We start from the raw sequence: 20,920 nt of genomic DNA on the forward strand, positions 1-20,920 counted from the left end.
GCCCCCAAAAAATAACCACACAATAGAAACACAACAAAAATTCAAGATCTAATAACAGATTACAACTCTTTATTCATAAAATAACTATTTACATGTAATGTGTCAGGTTGTAAGGCCTTCTCAGTTATAGTCAAATACAAAGAAAATAATAGTTCTGCAAGATCCCTCAGATCCAATCCAAACCCTAGTTAGGCCTAATCCTCACTTTGGTATAAACCTCCAAAGATCTAAACTTATGCTCACAAGACCACCAAGCAATCTCCTTGTTTTACAAGCCACAACTACTAGCTCTTCTCAGAAACTCACAACTCCACCACAATCCTATTGTAAACTGCCTCACGTTTAGTGCTTTGTCCATGGACTCGGGAAAAATTGCTCCTCTATTTATTCCTTCTCTCCAAGATTCTACTAAGAAGAGATCACACCTTGAAGCTTGATTACAAATTCTCATATGCCTTTCTTAAATAGGCACTTACCACCCAAAATGTTACAAACACAACCAATGTGGGATAAAAGGTAAATGCAACTACCTTACAAAAAATATTTAATTCCCACCCAAATACAACTAAGCATCACCATATGACCCAACAAATATTAAATGCATGATTTATGGAAATGTCCACAAACTTCTAGAATTCTACCTACACACCTCGATAAATGGAATGACAACCACTTTTATTTATTTTTCTATTTACACCACCTATGCACCTTGAAAATAGAAATTCCTCTTTCTCATTTTTTCTATTTTTTATTATTTTCCTCTAATTTTCATCACTTTCACTCTCTTCTAGTTTTCTCTTTTTAATAATTTTTCCTCTCTCTTTATTTTCTAATCAAGATGCTCTTGCATTAGTTTCCTAAACACAAAAAATGATAACAAATGAATTTATAAAGATTAATAAAATAACTAAGATGAAATCTACATGAGACACCATATGATTTAAATGCAAGAAATAATGAAGTACATGGATGGAAACTATACTATGTATGAAACTTGACCATGCTATGGGAAAGCAATACTAAATAAGCACTATAACAATAAATGATATTAACAAGATAACTAAAGTCTCTAAAATCAAATTAGCATGATGATAATGATCAAATGGTGGATAAATAATACATGGGGATAGACTAAGGTTATTTCCAAAATTTGGAGGGAAATGAATTGTTAGGATTGAATTTTTTCAAAGGATAGCTAAGATTCATTAGGATTAATCATGAACTACAACATTTGGCATCAATTTTTTACATCTATTCATCACAACAATCAATGGTAAATTATTCAAGCATTCTAACAAAAAAGGTTGTTTCTAAATTAGTGTTAAAACTTTTGACAATAGTCAAAATTGTTATACCTCTGACATATACAAGTAGTCATCAAAAATTTGATTTTGTTGGAATGCCAAACACCAGGGTGTCAAAAAATAACACACAAAAGAAGGTTTTGGTAGGATAGTTGTTCCATTGAGTTGGCATCAAAGTACCAACAAGAATGTTATCATGACCATGGCATCCTTATTGGATGGTCTATCATAAATTTCATAGTTGTCTTATTTTTGTTGACTTGTGCATTGTACTTTTCAGGAAGCAAGTTGAGGGAAATTAAACCCCAATCCATATGCATGGACAATAGGAAAATCTGAAACAAAAATAGGCAGATAGGTTTTTTAGGTTATTGACCATCACAAATGTCATAATTATGACTCCTATATGGGAGAGAATGCCCCCAACAATCTAGAAAATAAATACAACTATGAACTCCTCTATTAGAAAACCATCAAGGAGTTCTGATCACCAATAATTTTATTAATTTCCTAAACATGTATAGTCTTTACCTATGCATATAAGAGTTTCTTAGGGAAGGTGTATGCATAGGTGATGAATACGTAGAGTTTCCGAAGCATTTTTGAAAGCTTGAACGAACCACAAATGCACCAACTTGATGATTTTCTAAGATTTGGATACCAGTAGTACATTTTTGGATGGGTCATCCCTAACAATGCTTTGACAAATTATGTTTTCTTGTCACCTGTGTATAGACCATCTTTTATCAACTCTTATATACAAGTGAAGGTTGTATTTATTTATGAAATTCATAAAATAAATGGTGGTTGAAACTCATTAGTGGTTTTCTAATAGGGACATTCTTATCTATTTTGATTATAAGTCTTTTGTTATTTTAACTAATTTTAATTTCTTTCTTGTTGAGGGCATTACCCTCTCCTATAGGAGTCATAACTATGATGTCTTCCATGGTCTATAGCTTAAAATCCCTATAGACATCCCTAATAGACATGCAAAGATGTGTTGTAAATTATGTTTTCAAGCTCATCCTATTGTCCATGAATATGGAATGGGGTTCCAATTGTCCTTGACTTTCTTCCTCAAAAGTACCATGTATGTCTATGATAGTGGAAGCAAAATCACCTAATCCACACCACTATTGATCTTTGATATTGAACTAGGTGATGGGACTTATTATTGGCATATAGTTCTTTTGGTTTTTATACTTTATTCTCAAAGACTTATTAAGCATATTTTTGTATCAACTTAGGAACTTCTATAGTCTCCCAAACATATTATGGTTTCATGGTTATAATACTATAGCTAAAACTTGTGGTTGGTAAATGAGATCAAATGTGTGTATTAATGAATCTATTGTTTTATTCCCTAAGTTTTATTGGGTATGTTCCTATAGCTATGTGTGTCATGAGAAAGAATTATTTAGTTAGTACATTTAATATTTTCTACAGATTATTGATATGGATATACCTATTTCAAAATTGGGCTTGTGTACTATGTAATGCCTTACTCGGAGATCCTTGGAATACAAGTATAAAACATGCACTGAACAATTTTTTTCTTAAGATAAGTTACTAACAAAAATATAAAGTAATCAAGTGCAAGAATGAAACATCTAAATAAGAATAATAAAATAGAAAAATGGCTAAACTTGCATGTTCACTTCCATAAGGTGAAGTCGTAAAAACACTTACAAAGATCCCCAAGTACCAAATGATAACTTAGAATAAAAAATTGCATGAGTTGTGAGAATAACCAAAGGAGATATTGATAACATCCATAGATCCCAAGAGAGGAATATTTAACTATTAATCCCAAACAAGATTTTCTTTTTAAGCCCAAAGTAAAAGTTCCAAACATGGTTAAACATACAAGTCCATTTAAACTAACCCAAACATAATCAAGAATAGTAAGTATAGACCCTCAAATGGTCTTGCACAAGATGAGAGCTCAAAGTTACAAACAATCGTATACTAGACACCATGTTGAAAGACAAATGTTAAATCCTTAAATTTGGCTAAGTCTAAAATCCTAAAACCTTGAAATTAGGCTAAGTTTGAAATCCTGTCAACTTTAGAAATCTAAGGTCTTTACCTTAACTCCTGGAGGGTTGGAACCTATCTCAAATGAATTGTAATGTATATATAAAATATATCTTAAGTATAGAAAGAAGAGTAAATCACTTATACTTAAATGATATATTTTATACATCTTGTAACTAAATGGTCAAGGTATGGGGAGTAAGAACTCCCAAAAGGGTATCCAAATCACCTTCTCGAACATATTAGACAAGTTAGGAAATACATATTATTTGGTTGAACAAGTCTTCAAAAAGACCCACAATGATACTTTATATAACTACTAGACAATAGTCCTCAAGATGTGGTGTGATAGACTTCATAACAATGGTATGATACCCATCCAATATGGTATGATAATTAAAAAAGTACCAGTATGATACTTGTCAAGTATCAAATGATAATCCTCATAGTGCTAGCATGATACTTGTCCAATATCATAAGATGATCTACAAAGAAGTAGTGTGATGCTAAGACATCATTAAATAGTACTAGAAAATATTTCCCAAGATACTCACAAGACCAATTGACTAACTCAAAGGAAAAGTAGGGCTAGAACCTATTAGGATATATAGTCCACCAATATAATTGAGAGTGTGGGGTGAGGGGGGGTGAATCAATTATCCGAATAATATCACAATTATCAACCTTATTAAAATTTAACCTAATGAACAATATAATCAAAAACCACAACAAGATACTCATACAGAATAAAACCATATATATTAACTAGGGAAACCCTTGATAAGAGGGAAAACTTTGGTGGGGATGGTACCCATAAGATGATGTACTAAGATAAATATTCCTTGTTAGAGGATGGACCCTGTTAGAGGTCTATAACAACATTTAGTACATATTAGTCCATGTTAGGAGACTTTGAATCCTTGTTAGGAGTTGTGCCAACCCTGTTAGGACTTGTGGAAGATAGAGGGACCCACTATCAAAATAGCTTCAGGGCAAGACCAATGAACCCACTATCCAAATGATCATCACATTATTCCTTGCAGAATAATAGAAATGAATAGTACTACTTCTTCCTCTTTCTATGTCATGTCGTCTGGAATCTTGCTCTTTCTAATCTTGTAACCAAATCACAAATCTGACATCCGATAATCCCTTGGATCTCTTACTATCATTCACCAAACACTCTTCTCCTTTTTTCACTTTGCACTCAATACAATGATCATCAATCTATATCAATACATTTTATAAATAAGGAAAACATCTTTCCTTTATACCATATCTTCAAAATAATTCCTTGAGTTGGCCTTGAGGCTTTCCCAATATAATATGATGTTGATCTCAAAATGGTTTTGACAATTGAGTGTCAACTCACTTAAGCCATTTTCTAAGTTCATGCCGAGCTAGCAACATATGCCAAGTATAATACATAGAAGTCTTGAGTTACAATGTGTGTCAACCTCGAAATACAATAAGTACTGAGTCACTTAAGTTTTGAGCAAATAGGCAGTGCTGAAGCAAGTATATGTGCCGATAGAACAATAAATGCTAAGCATGTTCAGGTGCCAAGCAAAAAAAAATTTTAGTAACTGTTGAGCAACACAAAATCAACATAAGAGTTTGTGCCTTCACAAACTAAGATGTAAACCATTTTGCATGCCAACTAATGGATAGATGTTGAAGCTTAGAGATAAAAATGAATCTATTTGGTTCCCTATGTAATCTACATGTAACCAATTAGAAAAATGGAATGAATTGAGTGGTAAAGTTGGATGAATCTCAATCATAAATTCATACCTAACCCTAAGTCATGAAGTCTTTTTAAAGAGAGACAAGGCCTCAAAATTCATAAAGTGTGTATGGGAGAGCATTAGAGAATACATGTGAAAAAGGTGATGATAGTATTGAAAAGGGGTGAATTGACTAGCATACAATCGAGGTGACTTAGAAGAAGAAGAACATTGTAGAATTAGTTAGCAGAACAAAGGATTGAGGTTATGGCATTTTCATATCAGATCATAGAGGACCGAGTTGAATGGAATTGAGATATGAAATCAGCAATATTAGATTGTAAGTGTATTAGATCAAAAATTCTATTATACTCTCTAACAATTGTTACAATAGAATGAAATCCTATGGACTTAGGTTGGTTTAATGGCCATTGTATAAATCCTTTAATAGGGTGACATTCCAAGTGAGTATTCTAAAGTCCTTTAGCCAAGTACACTTTTGATAGGGTGTTAAAATCCTTTATCAGTGTAGGATCTAACAATCCTTTGTAAGCCTTTAATAGGGAAGGCCTTTCATAGGATATATCATGAGAATAATCAAAATATGTAACCCTAATAGGTGAACTTTATTGCTATAGTAGTGAAGCATTGTGGATGTCATCCCCACCCCACTTCTACCTTCTCATTGGAGGGTTTCTAGGTAATCAAATCTGGTGTCAAATATTTTTTATGCATTCTTTTACTTTCATGTTATGTCAGTATGTTTTCATGCATGCATTGATTTAAGTTTTAAAGGTTAAAGTTCAATACTTCTGATTCACATGCACCACCCTCCCCCCCTTCAAAGAAGTATACTTCCTACTTGTAAATTCCAATAATTGGTATCAGAGCTAAGTTCTCATTAGGAGAAGCCTTATAGCTTGGAGAAAAGATCTTGAGATGGAGGGTTACAAGTTGGGAAAGACCATTGAAAATTAGGAGATTGAGATACATCTCTTACTGTAACAACTAGATGAAGCTAGAAATTCCTTGAGAAGTTCACTAAAGAGAAGGAAAGAGATTACCATAGCCGAAAATGACACTTAGTACAAGGAGATTGACACCACAAAGTTATTTGCAGATGGTAACTCTTGTGAATTTGATGTAGTAATTGCAGATCTCATGGACAAGAATAGAGCACAAGCGTAGAAGATTAGAAATCTCAAGTTGGAGCAAGAATCACAAGCTATACTACTATTTGAGGTGAATAAGTGAAATAAGAAAGCTATAGAAGACAAGGCTATGGTTGAAGAAGAAAAAAGAATATTGTCAAACAGATTGGAAGAAAAATCAGCAGAGTTGTCTAGAATCTCAAACATCTAGTTGGATACCCTAAGTCAAATGATGAATGCCCATCATGAGTTGAATTTCAAGGACATTGAGATAACTACATTGAAGTTACACAATGAGCAACTATAGAATGACCTAAAAAGAGAGAAAGAGTTTTCTGAAAGTTTTAGTAGGCCAAATGAGGCTATCAAGTACTTTGAACAATTACTGAAATCCCCTAGATCTAGTAAACACACATTTGGATTGGGCTATACAAGAACTAAAGAAGGAAAGTCATCCAAGACTGCTAAACAAAGGAATAACAAAAGAAATCTAAACCTACTTGTCATTATCGTGGAAAGAAAAGACATACAACTAATGTTTGTAGGAGCAAGAATGCTAGTCAAAATGTCAAATCAAAGAACATGATCCATTGTTACAAGTGCAACAAACAAGGTCATCAAGCACATGAATGCAAAGCAAGGACCATGCATGCACCAAGATTTGAAGGACGCTGCTACAATTGTTAGAAGTTTGGACATAAAGCCTTTGAGTGCAAATCCAAGTTCACATGGTCATTAAACAAGGGAAGAAATCATGAAAATTCCTATGATTAGGACTAGAATACAACACATAGTTGTCACTATTGTCAAGCATATGGACACATTCCAAAGAACTACATAAGAACACATTTTAGTGGAAGCTATAGCAGATGGTTAAATCAAACTACATGCTTTAGTTGTTTGAAGACTAGTCATATCAACAAGCACTAGCCAACAAGGACAAAGGAACCAAACTCTGAGTTCAACAAAGCAAAAGGGAAAGTAGTAGTTGAACACATCAGAGGGGAAATGAATAAGACATGGAAGAAGAAAGATGGATTCAACACATCAAATGAAGGGATCACTTCACCTGAAAGGTCAAGTGCTCACACTTCATCAAACTAAGCAAGAAGAAGGTGTGTAGGACTAATATTTAAATGCTTCATTACACATCAGTTCCAAGATAAGTTAGTACTGTAAAGGATAAAAATTAGCATGAATAAAGATGCAAGTTTATGAGAAAAATCCAAAGTTAAAACTTTAAGTTTTCATATAGTTGCCAAGTGAGTTGTTGCTACTAAGTAAAGAAAATTTCTATTTAAGCCAAGTAAGGATAATTCCTATAGCTGCCAAGTGAATTAGAATTTGCATTGATGCTGAGTAAAGTAGAAATCACATAAGGAATTGAGTGTACAACTATATATGCACTAAGCATTAAATGCTATGAATTGAAGGGTATAAGGTCAATTTTTTGATCATTTTTCATCATTCAAACAAAGAGAAAAGATTGAGTAGATCAGAAATCAACTTCCAAGAAAAGAAAAAGTTTTTGCAAAGATTCTAGCAAAGATTTAGCATCACCTCATTGATCTAAGCTATTTTTCAAGAGCTAAGCTATGTCGTTTCAAAGTTTTTCAAAACCCTAGATTACAAAAATGGCCTCTAGTTCTTAAAACCCTAAGGGTAAGGAACCGTTTGAGGTTCATATGGTTAGCAATGAGGTCAAGCAACCAACTTTTAGGCCAATTCCAAAAGTTGCATATAAGAATGACCTTCTGGTGCTTTATCTATTATCCCACCAAAAGTCATAATTGTTCAAGATGTTAGGAAATGCTAAAATTGCAAGGTTGGAGCAATTGGTCACATGGAAATTTGCTAGGCCTACGAAAAACTATCTAAGAATGGAGCATTGAAGGAATAATTTCAAATCATTGAGAGAAAGAGCTTAACCTATGCCCTAGATTTCTCCACCATCTTTAAGACTGAATGGATAAGAATCATTTTGAGCAAAATCCATGATGGATATTTATGGTTAGAAGGAGGACCCATCAAGTTGTCAAAGAGGATTGTACACAGGGTTACAGGATTTCCAACCCTAGAATGGCCCATAACCCTAAGAAGCAGCTAAAAAGAAGCTATTGAGAAGAATACAAGGGCTAAGTAGAATAAAAGGGGCAAGACCATTGATACCATCAAAGATCCACTTCTAGAATTTGTAGTGAGGGTCATATCCCACAAATTCTATTATTCAAGCTGACTGAACAATGTGCCATGCATTGCAGTGGATGTAGGTTACAAAATTATCAAGAAATATCATACTTATGATCTGGCAGAGCTACAACTATAGAAAATCAATGAGAATTTAGGAGAATTAAGGAGATCAAAAGGTGCTCAATGTAAGTTTGGTTCCATTTTGATATGTATATTCTTCTATGTATAGAATGAGTTTCCTTCTTTTGGTAAGGTAGGTTGGAAGACCAATAGGTCTATAGCTATATAGATAAATGAGTACATAGAGCAAATGGGAGCCAATTTTGAAACCATAATGACCAACTATTTTGAGGATTTTAAGAAATCCATGAAGCAAAGACTAAGAATTCTAGTTTCCTTAGTAGAGCAGCACATCAATTATATTTGTTTCTTAGTTGATATTGATTATAATTATATTCAAGCTACAGTACCTAGAGTGAGATGGCTAAGACCATTGGGGTATGAAATTAACATTGATGATGCATTACCACCCATCATAGCATTGCTGGTAGAGAAAATTGACAAAGTAGCAAAACCTTTTGGTACTTATGATATTGTGAAGTCTAAGGTGGAAATGGAGTTGAAAATTGCCTCAACTCTAAAGAAAAAGGATAAATTGGTTAATAAGCTTAAAAGCAAATTTGGAGAGGGAGTTGAAGGTGAAGAAGATGATAAAGATGAAGAAGAAGAATAACAGGGTCATGAGCCACTTTCCTTAATACAAGGCATGGGAGAAGATGTTGAAGAAGAAGAAGGTGCCAAGGAAGAACAAGCTAAGGAAGCACCAACTAAACTAGAGCCTAAGAAGAGAAAAGCTCAGAAACAACCTATAGCTCAGCCCAAGGGCAAAAAGACTACAAAGCCAAGCCCTACTTGCAAGCCTACTGCCCTATCCACAAGAGCAACTACAAGGGCCACCACTCAGAAGGCAAAAGAGGAAAAGAAAAAGAGAAGAAGAAGGCTACTAAGCAAATAGGTCTAGTGTAAAAGAAGATAAAAAGGAAATATGTTGTACAGCCAGAATCTGGTGAAGAGAAGACCAAGTTAGATGACAATAGCTAGTTCAGAGTGGTAAGTCATGCACCCAAGCCCAATATTGATAATATTTATGAAAATGTTAGGGATAATCCAGACTTGACTAGTTTCAAAAGTATTGAATTCAATGTATTTAGTAGGGAAAATTAGAATAAAATTGAGCAGTCAAAGTATGCCATGATGGAAAAATTCAAGAGCACTCCTCTTTAATTTGACACTACTATGCCCAAGGATTTATATTCCATAGTTGAAAATAAATGGAATTACTGCCTAAATATGGAGAAAGAAATAAGGGAGTCTATAGTGGCACAAGTGATGTCAGACTTGTCAAAAGGCCAAATAACAAAGGCAAACAAGAAACATGGCAACAAGTTTGCACCAAAGTATAGAGCCTTCAACATTCTTCGAAAGAAGATTGAAGATGTTGTCAAGATGTCCACTCAAAGGTGGAAGTTGATTTATGGGCTAACCACTATTAAGGAAGAAGAGGAAGATCCCTTTAAGGGAAGAAATAATGAGGAAGAGGAAGAGAATGAAAAAGGAGGAGAAGTTGAAAAAGAAAAGGAAGGCAACACAGTAGAGGAGGAAACACAAAAGGGAGATGAAATGACAACTATTGAGGAGCAAAAAATAGATCAAAGTTTGCAAGGCACACAATTGTCACCACCAAGCCCTCCACATGACAACAAAAAACCTGTAGAGATGATCAAAGTGAAGGATATTCCTAACAATACAATTTAGAACATCAGCCCACTCATTGTAGAGGATCTAAAAAAAATCCTTGACCAATCAACTTTACAAGCAAAGTTGTGTGACAACCCAGTATTGGTCAGTGTAGATGAGTTACTAAAAGTAGTAATTGGCCTAACTAGAGACAAGGTGGCCACACAAGAAACATCCATTTCCATCCCTAAAGCTAAAAGTGGACAACCTAGAGTACAAACATTAATAGACACATCTACAAAGGTTGAATCCATTGTCAAAGTGATGATGATTGAGCACAAGATTCAAATTGTAGAGGAGAAAGAACCTACAATGGAACAAACAAGATAGATGGATACTTCTATTCCTACTGCACAAGTGCAAGGTACACCACCACAAATAATTGTTATTGATAAAGACAAATTAGAGGAGGATAAGGAGATTCCAAAGGAAAAGGAACATGAAGCAATTAAAACTTTGGTAAATCTACAAACTATGGGGACTCCTACAAGAATGCCTTAGAAGCTGAGTGCCAATGTTATACCACTCCAAATCTCAGCACCAGGCTCAAGCTCCATAAAAGTTGCAAGGGAACTTCACTATGGAGACCCTATATTATATGAGGAAATAGTCATTCCAAAATATGACTATGAAAAAATTACACTTGAATAGATAAACATCATGCACGAGGCATTGGAAAGGAAGAAGAAGTAGGAGATACTCAGAAATGAGTATAAATAAAAGAAAGCATTATATGAGATTAAGGACATCTTCTTAGATGCCTTCAACTTGCAGCCACTTGATGAAGTAAAGAACATATTTGAACAATTGTTAGATATTATTGAGCAAGTGAAAAATAAGGACCAGGATGCTAATGTTAAACTTATGGAATGGTCAAAAAAGATATCCAGTGAAATAGCACTATCACAGGTAGAGCTGGCAAACAAAATTGAGAAGGTGAAGATAGTACTTGAGAATATATTCTCACTATACACAAAATTGTGTGATCCTTCAATCTTCACACAAGAAACTAGCCAAAGAATAATGAGCTTGGAAAGAAACCTGAAAGTATCAGGCATACAATTGCCAAAAGATCTAGCTCAAAGTGAGAAGCACTTTCATACAATTTTTCACACACAAAAGGAACTAGTTGTATTGATAGCATAAGAGGTTAATACTAGATCCAAATTAATTCAAATTCAAGCTGCCCTAATCCCTCACATGGAGATTCTACAAAAGGAACTAGCCTATGCAAAAAATGCATTGAAGAAAGATCCTAATCTTTCAACATTAGATGGTTTAGTTCACCTTGCAGTAGAGACATCAATATAAATCAAATCCTTAGAAGTTTCAATACAAAATTGGGATGCTACTCTAAGAATTGTGATGGAAGTAAACAAGACCTTCTTGGTAAAATACTTAGTCAGCATATAGACCATTTGACATAAATGTCAAAAAGGGGGAGAAATTGTAAAAGGGAGAAATAAATCAAAAGGCTAGAAGGAGACTTAATCTACAAGGGGATACATGTGAAAGGGGGAGCCAGAACAAATAGAGTAGAGCAAACAAAGGGGGAGTACAAAGAAAAAATGCAAAAATAGGGCATATCAGACCATATCAAACAAAGAGGCATAAGGAAAATCTACTCAAAGGAATAAAAAAGAGTAAAATTTTTGGTTACAGAAAAAGGCACATCAACTTAGGGGGAGACACAAAATTTTGAGGTAAATTTTGAGGTATATAGTCCTTCAAAAAATTTTGAACAATTTTTAAGTTTTGTATATATGTCGAACTATGATTGTATTATACTTAAGGGAGATAGACTCATCATACATAGTTAAGTGATTTTTTGACACTCATGTCAAAGGGGGAGATTGTTGATCTTAGAATGGTTTTGAAAATTGAGTGTCAACACACTTAAGCTATTTGCTAAGTTCATGTCGAGCTAGCAACATATGTTGAGTATAATACATACAAGTGTCGAGTTGCAATCTGTGTTGAGCTAGAAATATAGTAAGTGTTGAGTCACTTAGGTGCCAAGAAAATAGACAGTGCCAAATCAAGTATATGTGTTAAGTGAAAAATAAATGTCAAGCATGTTCAGGTGCTGAGCAAGATAGAATTTCAGTAAGTGTCAAGCATCATTAATCAACAAGTGTTAAGCAACACAAAATCAACATAACAAATTGTGCCTTCACAAATTAAGATGTAAACCATTTTGCATGTTGGATAATGTATAGATATTCAATCTTAGAGATAAGATCAAATCTATTTGATTACCTATGTAATCTACATGCAACCAATTAGAAAAATGGAAGGAATTGAGTGGGAAATTTGGATGAATCTCAATCATAGATTCATACCTAACCCTAAGTCATGAAATCTTTTTAAAGGGAGATGAAGCCTCAAAATTCATAGAGTGTTTATGAGAGAGCATTAGAGAATGCATGTGAAAAAGGTGATGATAGTAGTGAAAAGGGGTGAATTGACTAGAATACAATTAAGGTGACTTAGAAGAAGAACATCATTACAAAATTAGTTAGTAGAACAAAGGACCAAGGCTATAGCATTTTCATACCAGATCAAAGAGGATTGAGATGAATTGAATTGGGATCTAAAATCAGTAATATCAAATTGGAAGTGTATTAGATCAAACATTCTATTGTACTCTCTAACAATTGTTACAGTAGAATGAAATCCTGTGGGCTTAGGTTGGTTTAATAGCCATTGTATAAATCCTTTAACAAGGTGACATTCCAAGTGAGTATTCTAAAGTTCCTTTAGCCAAACGCACTTTTGATAGGGTGTTAAAATCCTTTATCAGGGTTGGATCTAAGAATCTTTTGTAAGCCTTTAATAGGGCAGATCATGAGAATGGTCAAAATATGTAACCCTAACAGGTGAACTTTATTTCTGTAGTAGTGAAGAATTGTGGGTGTCATCCCCACCTTAGTTTTACCTTCTCATTGGAGGGTTTCTAGGTAAATGAATCTGGTGTCAAATATTTTTCATGCATTATTTTACTTTCATGTTATTTCAATATGTTTTCATTTATGTATATATTTAAGTTTTAAAGGTTAAAGTTTAATAGTTCTAATTTACCCCCCCCTCTTAGAAGTATGCTTCCTACTTGTAAATTCCAACATAAGATAATTAATTAATTCATAATTAAAATATCATTGTTATCTCATAGTCTATGCAACTTATCACATGTGTGACATTATGACTTGGGCATTTTCTAATGTTATCGTCAGACTATCTAATGTCACTGGTTGACCATGTATCTCCAAATTATATCTTTGTCAGATGATATAATAAAAACATCATAAATAACTTCTTAGGTACTTTGTCTCTATACCACTCTTTGTAAATCAGGCATATCTTCTATATGTCTTTGACTCAAGTACACATTGAACCTTTACATCAGAACATTGTATCAAGCATATCCATGAACATGCATCACTAGAAAATCAAAAATTTGTTTGTACAAATAAGATCTTTGCCTTCTACTTTACTAGTCTTCACATACTTACTGCTATGTTGAAATCAATAAAAAACACAGTCATGAATGCAACATGTCAATACTCTCCAATTTTTAGGATGCTCCCCCAATTTAGTATCATCAACATTAATGCTAATGATCCCCCCCTTTGGCATTGATGACGATATAGATGAAAAATATCTAAGTTTCAAGAATATCAAAATAGTACTTGGTTGCTACTATTGTTGTTCTTATCTTTTCAAATCCTTGTCATCAATCAAATCTCAAAACCTCTAAAACATTGCTCTAGTATGCATCTTCCTTAGGATTAGAAATAGTTGTTCATAGTTAAAAATTCACCATATATCAAAATTCCTCATGTTGCATATCTCCCCATAGAGATACTCCTCCTTGTTTCTTACATGAATCTTTCTAAATCTCCCTGATAAATAGAGTTTTTCATGTACTCTTCTCTCCATACATACTTAGGAGATGTTTTCCATGCATATTCTCCCCCATTGACATCAATGAAAAAGGCCTCATTATGTCAATTTACTACTCCAAGTCTTCAACTAGCTCAAGTGTCCAAAGACATTGTTCAAGACTAAATACCAAGAGTCCTCAATGACTCAACTCATAACAGATACTCCCCCATACATGAAGCATCAACATTCAGTATAGTCTAATAATAATGCTCTATAACACTAGATTGATGCAATCTCTACATCATCTACTCAGAACTAGGTAGGGTCATAACCCTGAGCATACCTCTCAAGTAGTCAAATGTATCTTTAGGTAAGGACTTTGTAAATATTTTGCTTCCTTCTCTCTCAAGACATGGTACTTAATAGATATATGTTTAGTATTAGAATGCAACACATGATTCTTTGCATACTTACTATAGTTGTGTTATCATGGTATATGATAATAGGTTCTATAAACTTAATCTTGATATCCTTTAGCATTTCTTTCATCCACATAACTTGATTAAAATTATTTGTTGTTGCTACATACTCTTTCTTAGTTGTACTTTGTGAAATACATTCTTGTTTCTTGATTAGGGAAGAAGCTAATCTTCCTCCAAGAAAAAATGCTCCACCATTGGTGCTCTTTCTATCATCCATATTGCCTGCCCAATTCACATCAGTATATGCACATAAAGTGAAATCAATTGATCTATCATACCATATTCCATAATCATATGTTCCTTTTAGATATCTAAATATGCTCTGTATTGCTACATAATGATACTCCTTAAGATCAACTTGAAATCTAGCTACAATCCCAACTACATTTTCTATATCTAGTCTAGTGTGAGTTAGATATCACTAGTAAATTTGAACTCATTTTTTGACAAATTTTGGTCAAAATTTTGACCAAGCAGTTCGTGAGAATTTTTCTCATCAAAATTTTGACCAACATGTAGGTTGGTCAAAATTTTGACCAATACATTTGTCAAAAAAATTTAATTTTTGGTAGCTCTAATTTGTCATTGATGGTCAAAATTTCCACCAATGTTTGATCAAATTTTTTTGAAAATTGGTGGAAATTTTGACCAATTCTTGGTAGAAAACTATCAAGAATTGGTCAAAATTTCCACCAATGTTTGGTCAATTTTTTTTTGTAATTGGTGGAAATTTTGACCAATTCTTGGTAGAAAACTATCAAGAATTGGTCAAAATTTCCACCAATGTTTGATCAAATTTTTTTGAAAATTGGTGGAAATTTTGACCAATTCTTGGTAGAAAACTATCAAGAATTGGTCAAAATTTCCACCAATGTTTGGTCATTTTTTTTTTCAATGCTGTATCAAGCAATTGTTTCTTATCCAAGCTATTTAATTTGCAACCTTTTAAATCTCTGCAAAGATAAAGGTGGAGAGGGAAAAAATTTCTTCTCAAAGGTGTCCTCTGATTGTAAAGTGTCCATTCCATTATCTATTCAACAAACAAGTTATATCTAGTTTAATAGATAATGGAATGGATGTTTTACAATTAGAGGACACCTTTGAGAAGAAAAATTTTCCTACTCCAACTTTATCTTTGCAAAGATTTAAAAGGTTACAAATTAAATGGCTTGGATAAGAAACAATTGCTTGATACAACATGGAACAAATAGATATTTATGCATAGGGCACCATCAATTATGTGCGTGATGCAAATGCAGCTAATTATTTTGGGGTCAAATCCAACAATTGATATAAGGTTTCTAATCTCCACAAGGTCGATATTGTGGTTGTAAGGGTTGTGGGGAGGGAACTTTGTCATTGTCCACTTCATCGGTGATTAACTTGCCCCATAGACCAATGGTCTTCATCTTTGTTGCTTAGAAAAAAAATCGTTAACTTGTGAAAGTTTTTGTTGAGATGTCAATTTGGTCAAATTTGGCTTTGCCAAGTCATGATTTTTTAAACTATGATTAAAAAAATGAACAACTTTTGTAAGATATTATTATATTTTAGTATTCTTTTACTATGACCTTCTATTTTGGTTTTGATTTATGGGCCCCCACAAAACTCATATTTTTGTATGAAGAGCTCCACATTCAAATGGAATCAAGTATTTAAGCTTGAAATTAATTATGATGATGATTAGGCTGACCTTTGTGAATTTTTTCATCGACATGTTAGAATTTCAACTATCAAAAATCCAATTGAACATAGTAGCTATGTTCATTGAAAGTAAAAAATAGAATTTTGAAGTCAAATACCCAGGTGTAGGACCTATAAAATGGGCTAATGTCTAACATACTATGAGAAAATCACAAACTCACTAAACATACATTGAAACCCTCTAGTCTACCATGAAAGCTAAATGAATCAAAAGAAGAAAACAAATTTAAAGCTCCCTCTTTCACTTGTAGCTCCCATGTCCTTCTTACTTCTCCATATGATGTAGCTCCAAATTGCATATAGTGCAAACAATATTGAAGCAAAAGCCTAAGATGGTGATAATGCTATGAGAATACTAGAATATGTGATTTTTAGCATGAGAAATGGAGCAAAAGACTAAAAACTAGGGACTTGAAAAGACTTAAGAATTAGGGACCAGAAATGAGAGGAAGAATACTCATTTTATAATCAACATGAAGGATGAGAGAATTCGAATTGTCACCTTGGAGAATCTGTGACACATATGACACAAGATGCCAAATCTAGGATTCTATGATGCTTGGAAGTCAAACAAGGCTAAATTTGGAAGAGGATCTATGATGCATCATATGACACCTCAAGCCCACTTAAAACCAAGAATCTATGACAAAGAAGCCAAATATGGATGTGCATTAGAGAATAAGAATATTGGATTATGACATATCTTGGCCAAATGTCAATGGAGAATTAACGAGGTGTCATACCCAAGTGTAATGATGATGTCAATATTTTGTGGAATATTTGAATTAAAATCCTTTATTCTACAAAATAGAAATTTGTGAAAATTGGAATTAATGGAGGAAAATATGACCTAGGAAATTAAGAATTTCTATGGTTTGTGGATGATGTACCAATTAATTAATAAAATATCAATTAATTGAGAAGGTTTCTTAAAAAGAATAATTAGTGAAATGACATAGGATTAAATTATGGGTTATTTAATCTATAGAGAAAATTAGTAGATGATTGGCCAGTTTGATTTGATAAGTGCAACAGTATCCTTTGATGAAGTGTGATGATAATGAAGATTGACTAGGATGATGATGGATAGAACAAAGTCATACAAATTGATTAGTTGATCGAAATAAGATAACATGCCAAGGACACATGACATGAATTAAAGATACATAACATTTAACTAACATTGTAAATACTACAGGATCAAGATTGATTGACAAAGTTAGTCATAATAACATCGATGGACACTATCAATGTTATTAAATTTTTGATAGGGCCATGATCTAACACTGAGAGACTAGATAATGTTAAAGATTGGGTGACATGAATGATAGTCAGAATTGAGAGCCATGAAAATACTGAGGTTAGATTGATAAGATTTGATAGATTGATAGGTTTCCAAGGCACTGAAAGCCACAACAATACCTAGGATTGTACAAATGATGATATATTTGAGATGTTTTACATGTTTTGAGTTGGTTATGGTTGATTCTGGGTGATTTTGGGTTGATTTGAAATGGTTTTGAGTTTATTTGAAATGATTTTAAGTTGATTTGAAATGGTTTCAAAATGACATAAAATTGATGTAGAAGAGTATACTAATGATGATAGACACTATTGAGATATGATCAAGTTGGTCAAAAGATCAAAATTAGTGGAATGAGAAAATGGGATGAATTAGTATGAAGAAGTGATGAAACTATAGATTTGAACCATTTTTTAGCATCTACCATTTTCCTCTCTTTGATACAATGTGATTTAGAGTGTTGTGTCAAATAATAACTAATGAGAAAGCCATAACATGCCCTAGTAAGGATGATATATGGGTGCCCCCTTGATAAATTGACTAAGATAAGAATATGATAATTCAATTTGTTGAAAATGAGAAGACAAAACCATAGCAATTGATAGATTGCAAATCAAAGCTAAAATGTGAAAGTTATGAGGTCTAGAGTGTAGAACGGGGTCAATCAGGAGCTTGAGAGTAATTGCATGAGTTACCATTCAAGAATGTGAAAAAATTATGAAAATGATAGCTCATTTTTTTCCTAACAAGGATATGAATGCAACACAACCGATAGATTGAAAAATAGAGTAGAAACACAAAAGTTGTGGGCTACAGAGTGCAACATAGGGGCTCTGGGAGTAGTTTTGGGCATCCTACTGCTCCAAGTGCACCCAAAATGCACCCAAGTGCACTATGACAATACTAAGTGCACCCATGGTGCACTTGGGAAGCCCAAGTGTGCTCATAAAGTGCAGAATGTGCCCTAGAAGGCTCCGGGGGCCAAAATCAACCTGACAGGGGTCAATCAGGAGACCAAGAGTAATTTCATTGATTATTAGTCAAGATAGTGACAAAAGAATGAAAATTATATATCATTTTTTTCACAAGAAAGATAAAAATCCAATGCAATCGATGGATTGCAAACCGGATTAGAAATGCAAAAGTTATGGCCTCTGGAGTGCAACATAGGGGCTCTAGGAGCAGTTCTAGGCATCTTACTACCCCAAGTGCACCCAAAATGCTCCCAAGTTCACCTAGGGCACATGTGGTAAGTTTAAGTGCATGAAGAAAGTACCAAGTGCACCCATGGTGCACTTAGGAAGCCTAATTGTGCTCTAAAAGTGCAAGTTGTGCCCTAGAAGGCTCTAAAGGCCAAAATCAGCCCAATTGGACTCATAATAAACCAAAACTTTGTGTGTATGCCCAAAATGATGTAATGATGTCATAACATGAGTGAAATCATCAAAAATGGTTAGTTTTGGTCAAATATGGTCATACAAATGTCAGATTGAGGTTGGACTAGGTTGAAAGCCACAAAAGGTTGATTGACAGTGTAGGATGATGTTGGGATGCAAGAATGTAAGATGAAGATGATTTGGCGAATTAGAAGACATGATCATGGTGATGGAGAATGAGATGAATGATAGAAGATTAAGGTGATGAGATGAGAGCCAATTAGATTGAGGTAAATACTTTTTCTTTCAGAAAGTGCACTATATGTCAAATGGAGCTTTATTTTGATATGGCAAACATAATGCAACACATCATGGCATGAAGGGCCAGAGTACAAAATGCAAACCTTTTACATAATCAAGCATGATGAAAAAATAAAATAACCTTGTCCTTCCTAAGGCATATATACATGCCCTAGACTCTCGAAGGTACATTTTAATAGACATAAAATAAAAGATGACCATGAACCATCCTGACCACTCTCATAGATTAGTTTATATCATCAATTGGCATAGGAACATGGTCAAAGAAAAAAAAAGAAAAAATAAATCACTCACTAAAAAACATGAGACAACAGCTATTCTTTTCCAATATTACTTTCTTTTTAGTGTTTTAGGTGTTCAAAAAGTGTTTGATAGGTTGATGATGTGATAGTTCTGTTTGTGAATTCAATTGATAGGTTTGTAGTGATAGGTTGGATTAGTTGTTGGTTCATGTTGCTCGGATAGTGTGATTGTCATGGAAGTGTAGTACTTTGAGTTTTAGTCTATGAAAGTGCAAGTTTTTACATAAAAGGGATGGTTATGTACAAGGTTTATTACAAATTTTTGATGGATTTTGTGATTTTTAAGGTTTTTGGGGATATTTGATGTTTTTGTGATACTAGTTTCTTCAGGACATTTTATGATTTTTAGTGACTTTTCATAACATTTTATGATTTTTAATGATTTTTTTACGATGTTTTTGAATTTTTAGGATTTTTTCAGGATCGTATTTGAATTTTTAGGATTTTTTTCAAGATCATATTAGAATTTTTAGGATTTTTTTAGGACCATATACGAATTTTTTAGGATTTTTTCAAGATCATATAAGCATAGAGAAGTGTTAGCTCCAATCTGATATACAATAAGTCCAATGGATAGGATGTTCTTAGGGACATGCCCCTAATTCAAGCTCAAACTCATGCACTATGTAGATGATATGCCCCTAGACAAGATGCAGACTATGTACAAAGGTTGATGACAAAGTATATACAGTCTGGTGATGCTTGGGTAGGATAACAATGGACAATAACCAGTTCGTGAACCATGATAAGGGACTAGGGATGTCTTTCAATATGAAGGATATGATTAGGAAATGACAATGGGGGAAAAACCAAATGGAATCCCAAGAGATTAAGGAGCAAGAACTGATTACACATGGTGCCTATTGCCAAGTTTTCACCATGGTACTTACCCAAGGCACCTATTTGCCAGGTTTTCACTTTTGGATGAAAATTTTCTCTTGACTTGCCAAGTTTTCATCAAGGTATCCATTTTCATGACTTTTTTCACTTTTTTCTTTTCTTTTTTTCATGACTTGTTGCATTTTTTTGATATTTTTCAAGACTTTTAGATAGAATCATAAATGTTGCTAATGATTGTTGAGAAGAAATATATTGTTGATGTTGTTAGCTAATAATCTCTGGATCCACAACTGACCATAACTACATAGGATTCATTCTGAGTCTGTAGCTAAAATCAAACCACTGGAAAACGCCTTTAGATATACCATCGTGTACCATATGTAAGACAATGTCTGCATCTTGCAAATCAAGGTATCTAAGGATAAATGGTTCAAAGGATCTATTATGTGGGATATCACTAATGATGATGTGCTTAAAGGTTTGTTGGGTAGAAGGTTG

Source organism: Cupressus sempervirens, chromosome 10 (genome assembly GCF_028749045.1).
Source record: "Cupressus sempervirens isolate cs-2001-9-10 chromosome 10, ASM2874904v1, whole genome shotgun sequence".
NCBI lineage: Eukaryota > Viridiplantae > Streptophyta > Pinopsida > Cupressales > Cupressaceae > Cupressus > Cupressus sempervirens.